Source organism: Echinops telfairi, unplaced genomic scaffold (assembly GCF_000313985.2).
Source record: "Echinops telfairi isolate 266 unplaced genomic scaffold, ASM31398v2 ScPeMD7_29;HRSCAF=101, whole genome shotgun sequence".
Lineage (NCBI taxonomy): Eukaryota > Metazoa > Chordata > Mammalia > Afrosoricida > Tenrecidae > Echinops > Echinops telfairi.
In genome coordinates, this window is record NW_022103926.1 from 408,196 (window position 1) to 420,764 (window position 12,569).

Below are 12,569 nucleotides of genomic sequence, written 5' to 3' on the forward strand. Positions count from 1 at the left end.
TTTCAATTAGCCCCACATGTGATTATCGGCCAGGATGGCACAATTAACTAACTCAACAATGTTGCGTGGCCTGCCAGAAAAAGGAACAGCTCTGTATTGGAAGAAGAACAACCAGTGGGATTGTCCTCTAGAAGCGAGGATAGTGAGCCTCGTCTCCTGTACTTGGAACCGGTTATCAGTAGAGACTCGTCGCTGGAAAAGGACATCCTGTTCGGTAAAGTAGAGGGGCAGCAAAAGAGGACCCTTGATGGGCGCAGTGGCTGCGACAATGGGCTCCAACATAGGAGTGTGAAGATGGGGCAGGACCGGGTGGTGTAATGGGTCAGAACGGACTCATGGCACCTAACAACAGCACAGGGTCGCTGTGCACCGGAATTGACTCGACAGCAATGCATCGGGCTTCTGGTTGTTGTTTAAGCCTTAGCTTGGGCCAACTTTCTCCCTCTGCTTCCAGGAGCAGCCTCTGAGCGAGCCTTGAGCAGCTCCAGGGTCTACATTCCCGCCCCCCCTGGAGGGAGAGCGCAGACAAACGGATTCGAGTAGCCAGCCATGCGCAATGTAGACCTAGTAAGCACCAGTAGTAAAAGGGAATGCACAGGGTTAGGTTCTTGGGGCATTTGAACAAGAGAAGCCTAGCATGAATGAGACCACTGGGAGCAAGGTGGTCAGAGAGGGGGCAGGGCAGAGACCCTCAGTGGCACCTTCTAGCTTTCATAGGCCTACATTAGGTCATTCAGTCAACCAGCAAACTTCCTCTGAGCACCCGCCATTGACCACAGAACTGCGGCAAGGCACTTCACAGAGGGGACCCCACTGGAGGCCCATGCAGGTGGGGGTTCTCCCCGAGGCCTGCTGGAAGGAAGCCCAGGGCTGAGGTCTGGTTCTGTTAACGGCGACTACAACTGGGAAATGGAGGCTGAGAGTCATGGGTGGTTGGCCTAGCTGGACGCATGCCATCAGCACAGACCCAGCTGAGGTGCATAGGGCTCCCCTCCCGGGCTCATCTTCCTCCCACAAAAGCTGGGTAGTTAGCAGAGCTGTGGGGAAAGCAGTGGGCTGCCACCTGCAAGGTCAAAGGGAGAAGGGTGAGGCCCTCTGGTTCCTTAAAGATGGCCCGCCTCAGAAACCCCAGGGAGACCTTCTACTTTGTCCCATAAGGTCACGCTGAGTTGGAATTGACTTGTTGGCTATGGGTTTGGAGTTTGGGTTCTGTTTTTACTATTAAAAACCAAATCAAACGCACTGCCATCAAATGGATGTTGACTCAGCATCCCTATAGGACAGGGTAGAACCGTGCCTGTGGGTTTCTGAGACTGTGACTCTATGGGAGTAGAAAACCTCCTCTTTCTCCCTTGCAGTGGCTGGTGGTTTTGAACTGCTGTCCTTTCCGCTCACAGTACAATGCTGATCTCACAGCACCGCCAGGGCTCATTAACTCGACTCATCGCCATCGAGTTGATGCTGACTCATAGTGACCCTCCCTATAGGGCAGGGTAGAACTGCCCTTGTGAGTTTCCGAGACTGTAACTCTTTTTTTTTTTCTTTTTTAACATTTTATTAGGGGCTCATACAACTGTTATCACAATCCATACACACATCAATTGTGTAAAGCGCATTTGTACGTTTCTCAAAACATTTTCTCTCCATTTAAACCCCCGACATTAAGTCCTCATTTTTCCCCTCCCTCCCCGCTCCCCCCTCCCGCATGAGCCCTTGATAGTTTATAAATGGGTATTTTGTCATATCTTGCCCTGTCCAACGTCTCCCTTCATCCACTTTTTGGTTGTCTGTCCCCCAGGGAGGAGGTCACACACCGTTCCATGTAATCGGTTCCCTCTTTCCTACCCATTCTCCCTTTACCCTCCCTGTTTTGCCACTCACACCACTGATCCTATAGGGCTCATCCGTCCTGGATTCCCTGTATTTTCAGTTCCTATCTGTACCAGTGTACCTCCTCTGGTCTAGCCAGTCTTGCAAGATAGAATTCGAGTCATGGTAGTGGGAGCGGGGAGGAAACCTTTAGGAACTAGAGGAAAGTTGTATTTCTCATCACTGTAACTCTTTATGGGAGTAGGAAGCCCTGTCTTTCTCCCGAGGAGCAGCTGGTGGTTTTGAATTGCTGACCTTGCAGTGAGCAGCCCAGTGGTTAACCACTGTCACCTGGGCTCCTGTTCTTTTACTGGATGCTAGTGGGATCTTGGGTTTCTTGTGCTATTCAGTGTGATTTGGGTGGTTCCATTTTAGGGGTGGGAAAAGTCCACCCTTCTTTCCTGGGTCAGTTAAGAGCCGTTGCTTCTTCATTCACACCCTTTAGATTCATGAGAGTTCTCAGAGGAATCCCTGACTCTCAGACATTAGTGGTTGGGGCTATCTTTTCAACAACAACAAGAAATCATTTGGTCAAGTTTCCACCTGGAGAGCCCCAACCTGGACCCAGAGAATTGCTCCCAAGGTCAAGTTCCCCCTTTAAAACGGTTGTTAGGTGTCCTTGAGTCAGTTCCAACTCATAGCGACCCCATGCACAGCAGAATGAGATACCGCCCCATCCTGCACCGTCCTCACCAGGGCTGTTCCTTGTAAGCCAATTGTGGCAGCCACTGTGTCAATCCATCGCATGGAGGGTCTTCCTTTTTTTAACCCCTCTGACCACTGACAGCCCTGGTGAGTTGGGTGTGGGGCAGTGGGTCAAGCTTTGTGCTGACCAACAGGTCAGCAGTTTGAAGCCATCAGCTGTTCTGAGAGGGGAAAATGAGGCAGTCCGTTCCTGTAAAGAGTTAGTCTCAGAGACCTGAGGGAGCAGCTCTACTCTGTCCTGCAGGGACAGAAAGACCGGTTACTCCCATTTCAGGATCTGGTTCCGTGCGGATTCATGTTGCCCCTTTCAGATGGAGAAAAGCACTCCTGGGGACCTGTCGTTTTCTGTGTCTTCCAGAAGAGCTGAGAAAGATGTCCACAGCCACCTTCCGATGAGGACCCTGGGGACACGCCTCCATCTCCAGTGTATTTGGTAGACAGCCATTGCCAAAGCAGGCTCCAATTAGTCTTTCTCAGAGCTGCCAATTGCATGAGAATCCCCAAACCCCAGCGGGGAATAACACTGGTAGCCAGGGGGGAAGAAGAGCAAAGGGTGATCTTTCCTGTCTTGCTTCTTTCGGGAGGCAGTAGGTCACCTTTGGACTTGACATTGCAATCCTGGCTCCACCTTCATGTACTGGGCGACCTGCATGGCTGACGAAGCCCCTAACGCACTGCCATGGAGTCAATTTGGACTCTTGTTAGCAGGTGCATCGTGTCAACCCTGACCCCTAGTGACCCCAAGTGCGACCGAAAGAAACACTGGCTGATGCTGAGCCATCCTCACAGCCATTGCCATTATGCAGGAGCTCATTGCCGCAGCCACGGTGTCAGTGCATCTTGTCCAGGGCCTTCCTCTCATCCGCGGCCCTCTATTTCACCCAGGAGCCCCTGTGCCATCATGGTTATGAGTTGGGCTTCTAATTTCAAGGTGAGCAGTTCGAAACCACCTACCCCCAGGGAGAAAGACAGGGTTTTCTACTCCCATACAGAGTTACAGCCTCGGAAACCCACAGAGGTAATTCTACCCTGTCCTACTGGGGGCTGTGAGTCCACATCCACTCCTTGGCAGTGAGTGCAGATTTGGGTCCACTTTACCAAGCATGATGTCCTTCTGCAGGGACTGGTCTCTCCCGACAACATGTCCAAAGTGTGTGAGATGAAGTCTTGCCATCCTTGCTTCTAAGGAGCCGATCAAACTCAGAGTTGCTGCGACTACAAATTGTTAGTGGAGCAAGCAGTCTCGTCTTTCTCCTGAGCAGCAGCTGGTGGCTTTGATTCCCTTACCTTTTGGTTAGCAACCCAACATTTAACCCCCAGAGCTACCAGGGATCCTTGGACCACGTACTTCCATCTCTCTCTCTTTAAATTGTCGTCAAATATAAACAGCATGAAATTTGCCATTTAACCAGTTTGTAGTGTTTATAAGTAGTGGCACTAATCCATCAACCCTGCTGTGCAAACATCTCCATTGTCTGTTGTTCAGCCCCTCCACACACACAGTTTCTCCCATGAGAGAGGCCCAAGTTCAAGGCCAGGCCCATGCCCCTGAGGTACAGTTGTGACCACTCTCTCAGCAGAGGTCTGTGTGTTGCTGTGGGTCCTGAACAGGTTTCAGTGGAGCTTCCAGATGAGCTAGGAAGAAAGACCTGGCAATCTATCCTAAAAACCTGCCTGTGGATCAGAGGCCAATCCAGAACCCACCGTGGGAGATGACAGGGCCCTGGACGTGTGTCTTTGTATTGTCCATAGGACGACTGTAAGTCAGGGTGACTCTTGGCAACTAGCAATGTTTTTAAGGTCCACGATGGAGCCTTAGTGGCATAGTGGTTACACATTGGGCTTTTAACCACAAAGTCAGCAGTTTGAATCCAATAGTCCCTCCAAGGGAGAAAGATGAGGCTTTCTGTTCTCATAAAAGTTGGCAGTCTCGGAAGCCCACAGGGGCCATTCTATTCTGTCCTGTAGGGTCACTATGAACCAGCATCAAAGTGATGGCAGTGGCTGTTTTGGTGTGAGCAGGCATTAGCACTGCGTGTGTGTGGTTTTTATTTTCTGGTGGTGGGACCAGTCGATGATGTGGCTCCAATTTGTGTTATCTGTGTTAAAGACACCAAGGGAATGGAAAAATCATCAAGATTGATTTTAGTTGGGTAGTGATTATACATTCTTTTAGAAAACATTTGATGGTAATTTGGGTGAAAGTGGACAGAGAAAATTGGTTTGGCATCCACCAACTCCCACGCCTTTGGCAACTTGACACCAGTACCACCCCCCCACCCCCCCCCCCCCCGACACACACACACACACAATGCCACAGCCCCCTCCCACTTCCTCCGGGGGCTTCCAGTTTCCATTCCCCCTGTGGCCTTTTGTGCATTGTCCCTGGGCCAAGTGGGATCTTTCCTTCTCCTGTGACTGATGGTTCCGAGGACAGTATTTCCTGTTGCTACTAAAATGTCATTCTTTGTGATCATTATTATCTTCCAATGATAGTCCATGTATCTATCTATCGATCTATCTATCTACTTAAAGTAGCTATTTATCGATCTATCTATCTACTCAAAAACAACAAAAGTTCACAGCTATCAAGTTGATGCTGACTCATAGGGACCCTGTAGGATGGGGTAGAACTGTTCCTGTGGGTTTCCGAGACTGTAACTCTTTATGGAAGGAGAAAGCCTCCTTGTTCTCCCAAGGAATGGCTGATCGTTTCTCCCAAGGAACTGCTGACCTTGCAGAGAGCAGCCCAAGGTGATCACTAAGCAACCAGGGCCCCAGCCTAAAAATACAAACCCACTGCCTTTGAGCCCCTTCCAACTCACAGCGACCCCCTTAGACAGAGGAGAGCTGTCCCCTAGGGCTTCCTAGGCTGCCAAGCTTTATAGGAACAGACAGCCTCACCACTCTCACGAAGCACAGCTGGTGGGTTAGAACCACTGACCTTTAAGTAGCAGCCAAACGCTTAGCAAGGTGGACCACCAGGCCACTTTTCCTTAAAGATTCACAGCCTCGGAACCCCTCTGGGTCAGTTGTACTATCTGTCATTATTTTGACCGGAGGCCACACCCCTGACCCCCACCCCCACCCGAACACCTCTATCCAGGCGGGGCCCTCCCCACAGGGCCAGCAATTCTTCAGAGGACCCACCAGCTTTCCCCCACACTTCCTCCTCAAACCCCCCCACCCCCCACTCCAAGTCCTGGGCCTGTCAGAATGCGACCTGCCAGGGGACAGGGGCTGACGGGTGAGAATGTGCTTGCATCCAGAACCGTCCCCTCCCTTGCTTCATGCCACCATATATGTCCATACTCAGAGCTCCCTGGTCCACGGCCACCCTGGGCTGCCTACTCCTGGCCAGAGCCAGGGCTCACCCGCTAATTATAGAAATGACTTGTCAACTCAGCTGCTGGGATCACACTGGCTCTGGGCAAGGGGAGGGGCCTGGGCAGGGACAAGTGTGAGCCTGCGGTGGGGGTAGCTGCTCCCACTGCGCTCCTGGGGCCCCTGCTGTCTCGGTTTGGTGGGGCAGTGCAGAGGCTCACTGGGGAGCCCTCCTGGGTGGCGGCAGCTCCTGTGACCGTGACCTCGCGTGGAGAAGGTACTGTGAGCTAGGGCTTGCCATTAGCCAGTTGTACTTCGGGGGCTCCGGGGGCAGCGGGCCTCTGGGTTGGAGATCGGCTTTAGGCCTTTCCAGAAGGGAGCAAACCTTTTCTTGCGTGCCTTTCTGCTTTGAAAACACAAGAATTGTTTAGTTGACCGATTTCAGGACCAAATGCCAGGAGCCACCCTTTCAGGGGTCACCCTGGGCCAGCCGGTTGTCTTTTTACAGAAAAAAAGAGTTTCTTCAGGAACTAGCCAGTCGACTTTCTGGGTTAGAATTTCCCCGTTAACATTGGATCAGTGGTGTCTGCGTATGTAGTTTTCAGTGGATCTTCAGGGAGCCACACTTAACATTTCCCACCTGTGGAGGTCAGTGGAGGTATTTGCATTTGAACGCCTTTGTTCCTTCTAAACACAGCATGCCCGTGTGCATGTGCTGGGTGGTGGTGGTGGTGGTGGTGCTGGTGGTGTGTGTGTGTGTGTGTGTGTGTGTGTGTGTGTGTGTGTGTGTGTTGGAAAGAGTGGTGATTCATGGCTGAGGATTGTGATTTTGAGAGGAGGCATGTGCCCTGCTGCCACCAGATACCAGTGTCTCTTTGAATGAAGGAGATCCCAGGTCTCTGTAGGGGGAGCAGTGGGGGTGGGGCGGGGGAGGGGAGGGGGAACTCTGGGCTCTCACACAGGCCTCAGGCCCGTTGCAGGACAGCCCCCATCCTTCCCGATGACATGGCCTCCCCTGTGCTGGGGCCCGGGCCACTCTCTCCCTTACCTTCCTCAGGGGCCATGCTAAAAGGGCAGGGATAAGTGTGCCCTTCCCCGTGGCCAGCGAGCACTGACCCGCTTGTGGAAGCTGGCGTGGTCTACTAGGGCAAAATGAGATTACACTCCTCACCTCTGACCCCAGTTCCATGCCCCTGCCCCTGGGCAGTACTGTCAGGCCGGTGCCAGAGAGCAGACAGGGAAGGGGCAAGCAGCCTAATGATGGGTTCTAGAACAGAGTGGCTAAGGGAGGAGGGAGGAGGGAGGAAAGGTGGTGATGGGGCCCTGCTGGTCTCTCCGTAGACAGGCTCACCTCCAGTGGCACCGCTACTGAGATGGGTCCCTTTCCCAAGTGAGCTTGTCTTCCCCAGGAGAAGGGGGATACTGGCTGCGGTTCCACAGCGCCAGGGCGGAGCGGCCCTTTTCCCAGGCACTGGGTAGACGAGAACAACCCCTGGGTGGCCCCCACTAGGCAGGTGCTAGTTGCTGGGCTGCATCACAAACCCCTGCTCTTCCATTTTGCTCATGGTGTCCAGTCACATCTGACGTGTGGCAATCGCACATACAGGGGCATGAAACCCCTGCCGCACCATCTTCACCAAGGCCGGGCTCCAAACCACTCTACACTCTCAGTGCCTTCCAACCCTGAGGGCTCATCTTCCCGTGGAACTGCTAACCACAAGGTCAGCGGTTGGAACCCACCAACTGCTTCTCGGGAGAAAGAGGAGGCATTCTGCTTCCTTCAAGAGTTCTACTCTCAGAAACCCACAGGTGGGAAGCTCTACCCTGGCCAATAAGGTCTCTCTGACTCAAAATCTATTGGATGGCAGTGAGTTACTGACAAAACATTCGACTGTGACCCACAGGTTCAGGTTGACTTAATTTTCCAAAGGTGATCACCAGTCCTTTCTTGCCTGTCTCTCAAGGCCAAGATGCTTCACTGTACCCTGTCCACCATGGGTGAGTGTGCTGGTACTTGAAATCCTTAGAGGCCTAGCTTCCAGCAACCCACAAACTGACACAGGACCACAAAGGGACAGGTGGGGGGTGGGGGATTTTTAGAATTTATGCAGAATGAGACTATTTAAGAAATGGAAGAGGTGAGTAAGAGACAAGTGGATGGTGGGCTAGGCTCCCAGAGTATTGCCAACACCCCCTCATCTACTCACAGCTGGACACAGAGAGGGGAACAATTTGAGGACACACAGCACAGCAGTGGCACCATGGGGTCAGAACAGCTGCCTGTCTTCCAGACTGGGCGTCAGCATGGCCCGCTTGATTAGCAATGCCAGCCTGATTTTCTGAATCCCACCGCCCACCCTCTAAACCTTTGCCATCCCTTCCGCCAAGCCGCAGAAGCAAAGGGGAACCTGCAGTCAAGTTTGGGATGAAGCACAATGAACTTGTTGACTCAAGCAAGGTCAGCAGACTATCTAGTGGACGAGGGCATCACCCACCCATGAGGGCCATGTCGATCTCCCTCTGCGGCACTCACGCCATCCAGCCTGAGGGACCCAGTGACACCATCGGCTCACTCTGAGTCACCACTCCCCCAGGGCATGGTTTACCCAGCCCCATCCCTTTTTGGATCCCATTCCCCATGATGCTGAATGATTCATAAGAAATATGATTTTTGCCTCCATGAACCATTGCTTTCCTCTAACAGCGGTTCTCAACCTTCCTAATGCCATGACCCTTTCATACAGTTCCTCATGTTGTGGTGACCCCCCCAACTAGAAAATTATTTTCTTTCTTTTTTATTTTTTTTAAGATATTCACACTCCCTCCCTCCCCACCCCTCCCCCAGTGACTGACCAGAAAATTATTTTCATTGCTACTTCATAACTGTAATTTTGCTACTGTTATGAATCAGGCGACCCCTGTGAAAGGGTTATTCGACCCCCAAAGGGGTTGCAACCCACAGGTTGAGAACCGCTGCTCTAACAGGAGACCAGAAGAACTAAGTGGTGCCTGGCTATCCTTACCAGACGGTTGGATCCAGGGCACGACAGGCAGATCCTGTAGGAATGGAGAAAACTTGCATGGTTCAAGATTTCACATTCCTGAAGGAATCCAGACTTACTAGACCTGTGGAGGCTGGAGGAACCCCAACACAATTTCCCTGGCCTAGCTTTGAAGCCAAACCATCCATTGTTGCCATTTAGAAACACACAAACCCCATTGAGCTCACAAAAGAAAAAAGAGTCACCCTGGAGATATACTCCTATTGCTCTGAGCCACGAAAGAGCCAAGAACCAGCCGAGTGTGGATCCCATCACCCGGCCAGTTCTCACATTCTGGGAGCAGGAATGTCAAAGTTGAGGCTTCTCAGAGAATTTTCTCCACCAAAGACGGAGTGACTTTTCAGCTGTTCCTTGCATACCAGCCAGGGTTCGAGTTTCAGTTTCAGGGGGGGCAGCTGGACTAGCTGGCAGGTTGAGCGAGGGAGGGCTAGCTCAGCGGGATAAGATGTCTCATTCACTCTTAATATCCCTTGTAACTTTTGGCTTGAGTCATGAGCCCATTTTACAGAAGGAAAAGTGAGACGTGGGGCTTAAGGGACTCAAGGTCATGCAGAGAGTGAAAGAAGCCACAATTCGGTGTCCTAGCATTTTTAGGGGCCATTGAGTTGACTCTGACTCATAGCAACCCTATGAACAACAACATGAAGCACCACCTGGTCCTGCACCGTCCTCATATTGTTCCTATGCTTGAGCCCTAGCACTAGAAGTTGGTATATTTAGTCTACTTAGTTTAAACCCCTGGTGGCTTAGTGGTTATGCTTTGGGCTGTGATCCATAAGGTCAGCAGTTCAAAACCATCACCATCAGCCCTGAGGGAGAAAGATGAGGCTTTCTACTTCCATAAAGAGTTAAAGTCTCGGAAGCCCACAAGGCGTAGTTCTACCCCATCCTCTAGGGGCCCTATGAATTTCAATCAAATTGATGGCACTGAATTTATGATTTTTAGTTTTTAGCTCTGTGCTTAGTGGGTTGGGTGTAGGGCTGCTGACTGCAAAGTCAGCAGTTCAAAACCATTAGCCACTTTGAGGGAGAATGGTGGGGTTTTCTACTCCTGTGAAGGGTGACAGTCTCAGAAACACACAGGGGCAGTCCTACCCTGTCCCACAGAGTTCCTATGAGTCAGCATTGACTCAAGGCAATGAGTTTGGTTTGGGGTTTGAATTCAAACCTACCCCGAGGCTCCAGGGGAGAAAGTGCTGGCTATCTGGTCCCAAGAATCTGAGCTGGATGAGGAGTTCCCTAAACACAGGGAGGACATGGGATGTGTGATCCTCCACTGTTGGGGTGGCCGCCAATGGCAGAACAAACTGTGCCTGAATTATTGAGTGGATCTGCTCTGTAAGCCTTCACCCAATTTGAAATAAAAAGTTAAAATAAAACAGAACAAGTACGCAGCCAAGAACATGCTTGGGAAAGTCCTACACTGGTCCACAGAGTTGCTCGGGGTTGTAATCAAAGCAGTAGCCCCCATCAGCAAAAAACAATACAGAAGTCCTTGCCTGACTACTTCCTGAATCGAGTGGCTTGAACTATTCCAGGAGGTGCCTCTGCAAGCAGGCCCAATGATCTGCAGTTAACCTGTCTGGAAAAATCTGGGAGCAGTTAGTGCCACATGGAAGGTCCTTGAGTCAGACTCCCGAGTCAGACCCACAGCTGACACCACCTCCACCAGTGAACCAACAACAGCAAACAGTGCGGGTTGTTAAAATGTGGCTTATGTGGCCCCATCTCAGCGGGTCAGTACAGGCCCATTTACCATCATTTATTCCCTGGATCCACCAAATAGGTTTAGTGACTCGTCCTGTGTCGCGCAGCGAGTGAGTAATGATAGGTCTGAAAACGATGACTCTGTAGCCTCTTCTTCTGGTAACAGAGTCCACTCGCTTTCTCATTTCTCTCCACATCAAGGTGTGGCAGTTGTAGTCTATAGAGAAGCCTCAGAAGAAAGGCCTGGCAATTTATTAAAAATAACACCACCCCCCCAAACAAACAAACAAACAAAAAACCACAGAGAGTCCTATGGAGCACGATTCTGCTCTGGCACACATAGGGCCAGCCATGGGTTGGAATTTACTGGACAGCAACTGGTTGGCTGTGGTTGTTATTTTCTATGTAACATCCATTTATTTTTCTTGAGAAAAGGTCACTTCTCCCTCTGTCATAGGCTAGGTTCTCTGGAGAAGCAAAATCAGAGAAGCTTATAAATGTATATATACACAGAGTTTTATCCCAAGGAAATGGTTCGCACAGTTGTAGAGGCGGGCAAGTTCCAAGCCCATGCGTCAGGTGTCAGGCTGGAGGCTTCTCCTGACTCTTGCAGCTGCAGGGGCTAATTAAACCAAGATTGGCTGGTCAGATGACAGGCTGCTGACTGCAAAAGTGAATAAATTCAAGGTCAGTAGGTAAGATGGCAGGTTGCCGATGGCTCCCAGGATTGGCAGGGAATGCTGCAGGCTGCTGGGTCAAGTCCAAAGAACCTGGAGTCAGATTACAAGTCAGATACAGGATCCACATTTGGCAAAAAGCAAGCAAGTTTTCCAGTGTCTGCATATACTGAAAGCAAGTCATACCCCCAAGGAGGCCCTCTTTCATCTGTCAAACAGTGAGAATTCTGGCTCAGCCAGATTGACACACACCTTTAACCATTACATCCTACGTCTCCCTTAATTCTCCTCTCAATGTGCCATGATTCTTCCAGATCAGAGTTTTTCAACCTCAGAACTATAGGTTGATATTTTGAGCCAAATCACATTCTTTGTGTGGGAGCTTGTTCTGTCCATTGTAAGATATTGAGCAGAATCCCTGGCCACTGCCCACTAGATAGCAATAACATCTGCACTCCTACTTGAGCAAAAATGTCTCTAGATGTCACAAAATCTCCCTTGGGGACAAAATCACTCTAGCTGACAGCCACTGTTCTAGCCCCACACCCCAACCAACCTCATTGCCATTGAATGGATTCCAACTCAGAGGGACTGCACAGATAGGTTTGTGAGGATGTCAGTCTTTATTGAAGCTGAAAACCTCATTGTTCTCCCATGGAGTGGCTAGTTGGTTTGAGCTACTGACCTTGTGGTTAGTACTCCAATGCATAACCCACGATGCACCAGGGATCCTTGGGTCCTAGGCCAGCATGGTCTTGTAGAACTTTCTGCCATGATAGGAGTGTTCTGTATTGTCTGCTCTGATAACCCTTAGCCCTGTGTGGAAGGAGCACTGGTAGTGCAACTGTTAAGCACTCAGAAGCAGTTTGAAACTCCCAGCTAAGCATTGGGCTGCTAACCACAAGGTTGCTGGTTCAAACCTACCAGCTGCTCCCTGGGAGGAAGATGGGCCTGTTTGCACTTAGAAAAATTTACAAGCTCAGCAACCCTTTATAGGGTCACTATGAGTCAGAATTGAATCCATTCCATGGCCGTGGGTTGTCTCCTCTTGGCTCAGTGTCTCCTTGGGACAAAGATGTGGCTCTGCTTCCACTGACTGTGGTTCTGGGATGCTCTGCAGCACATCCCAGTTCTCTCTCCTGCTCTCACTGTTTGCTCAGTCTTCTCTGTCTCGTCCCTTCAGTGAATTCCTGCCTCTCCCCCAACAGACACACACAGACACACA

At 50.9% G+C, this 12,569-nt stretch overlaps 1 protein-coding gene across 1 annotated transcript in view; it reads left to right on the forward strand.

The window, feature by feature from the left end:
- Nucleotides 1–6,087: 6,087 nt before the first annotated feature.
- MYO18B (myosin XVIIIB) overlaps nt 6,088–12,569 on the forward strand; it is a 307,510-nt gene continuing 301,028 nt past the window's right edge. The window contains exon 1 of the mRNA XM_045289537.1: nt 6,088–6,175. The gene's annotated coding sequence lies outside the window, so the exon portion shown is untranslated. The remainder of the gene's footprint in view (nt 6,176–12,569) is intronic.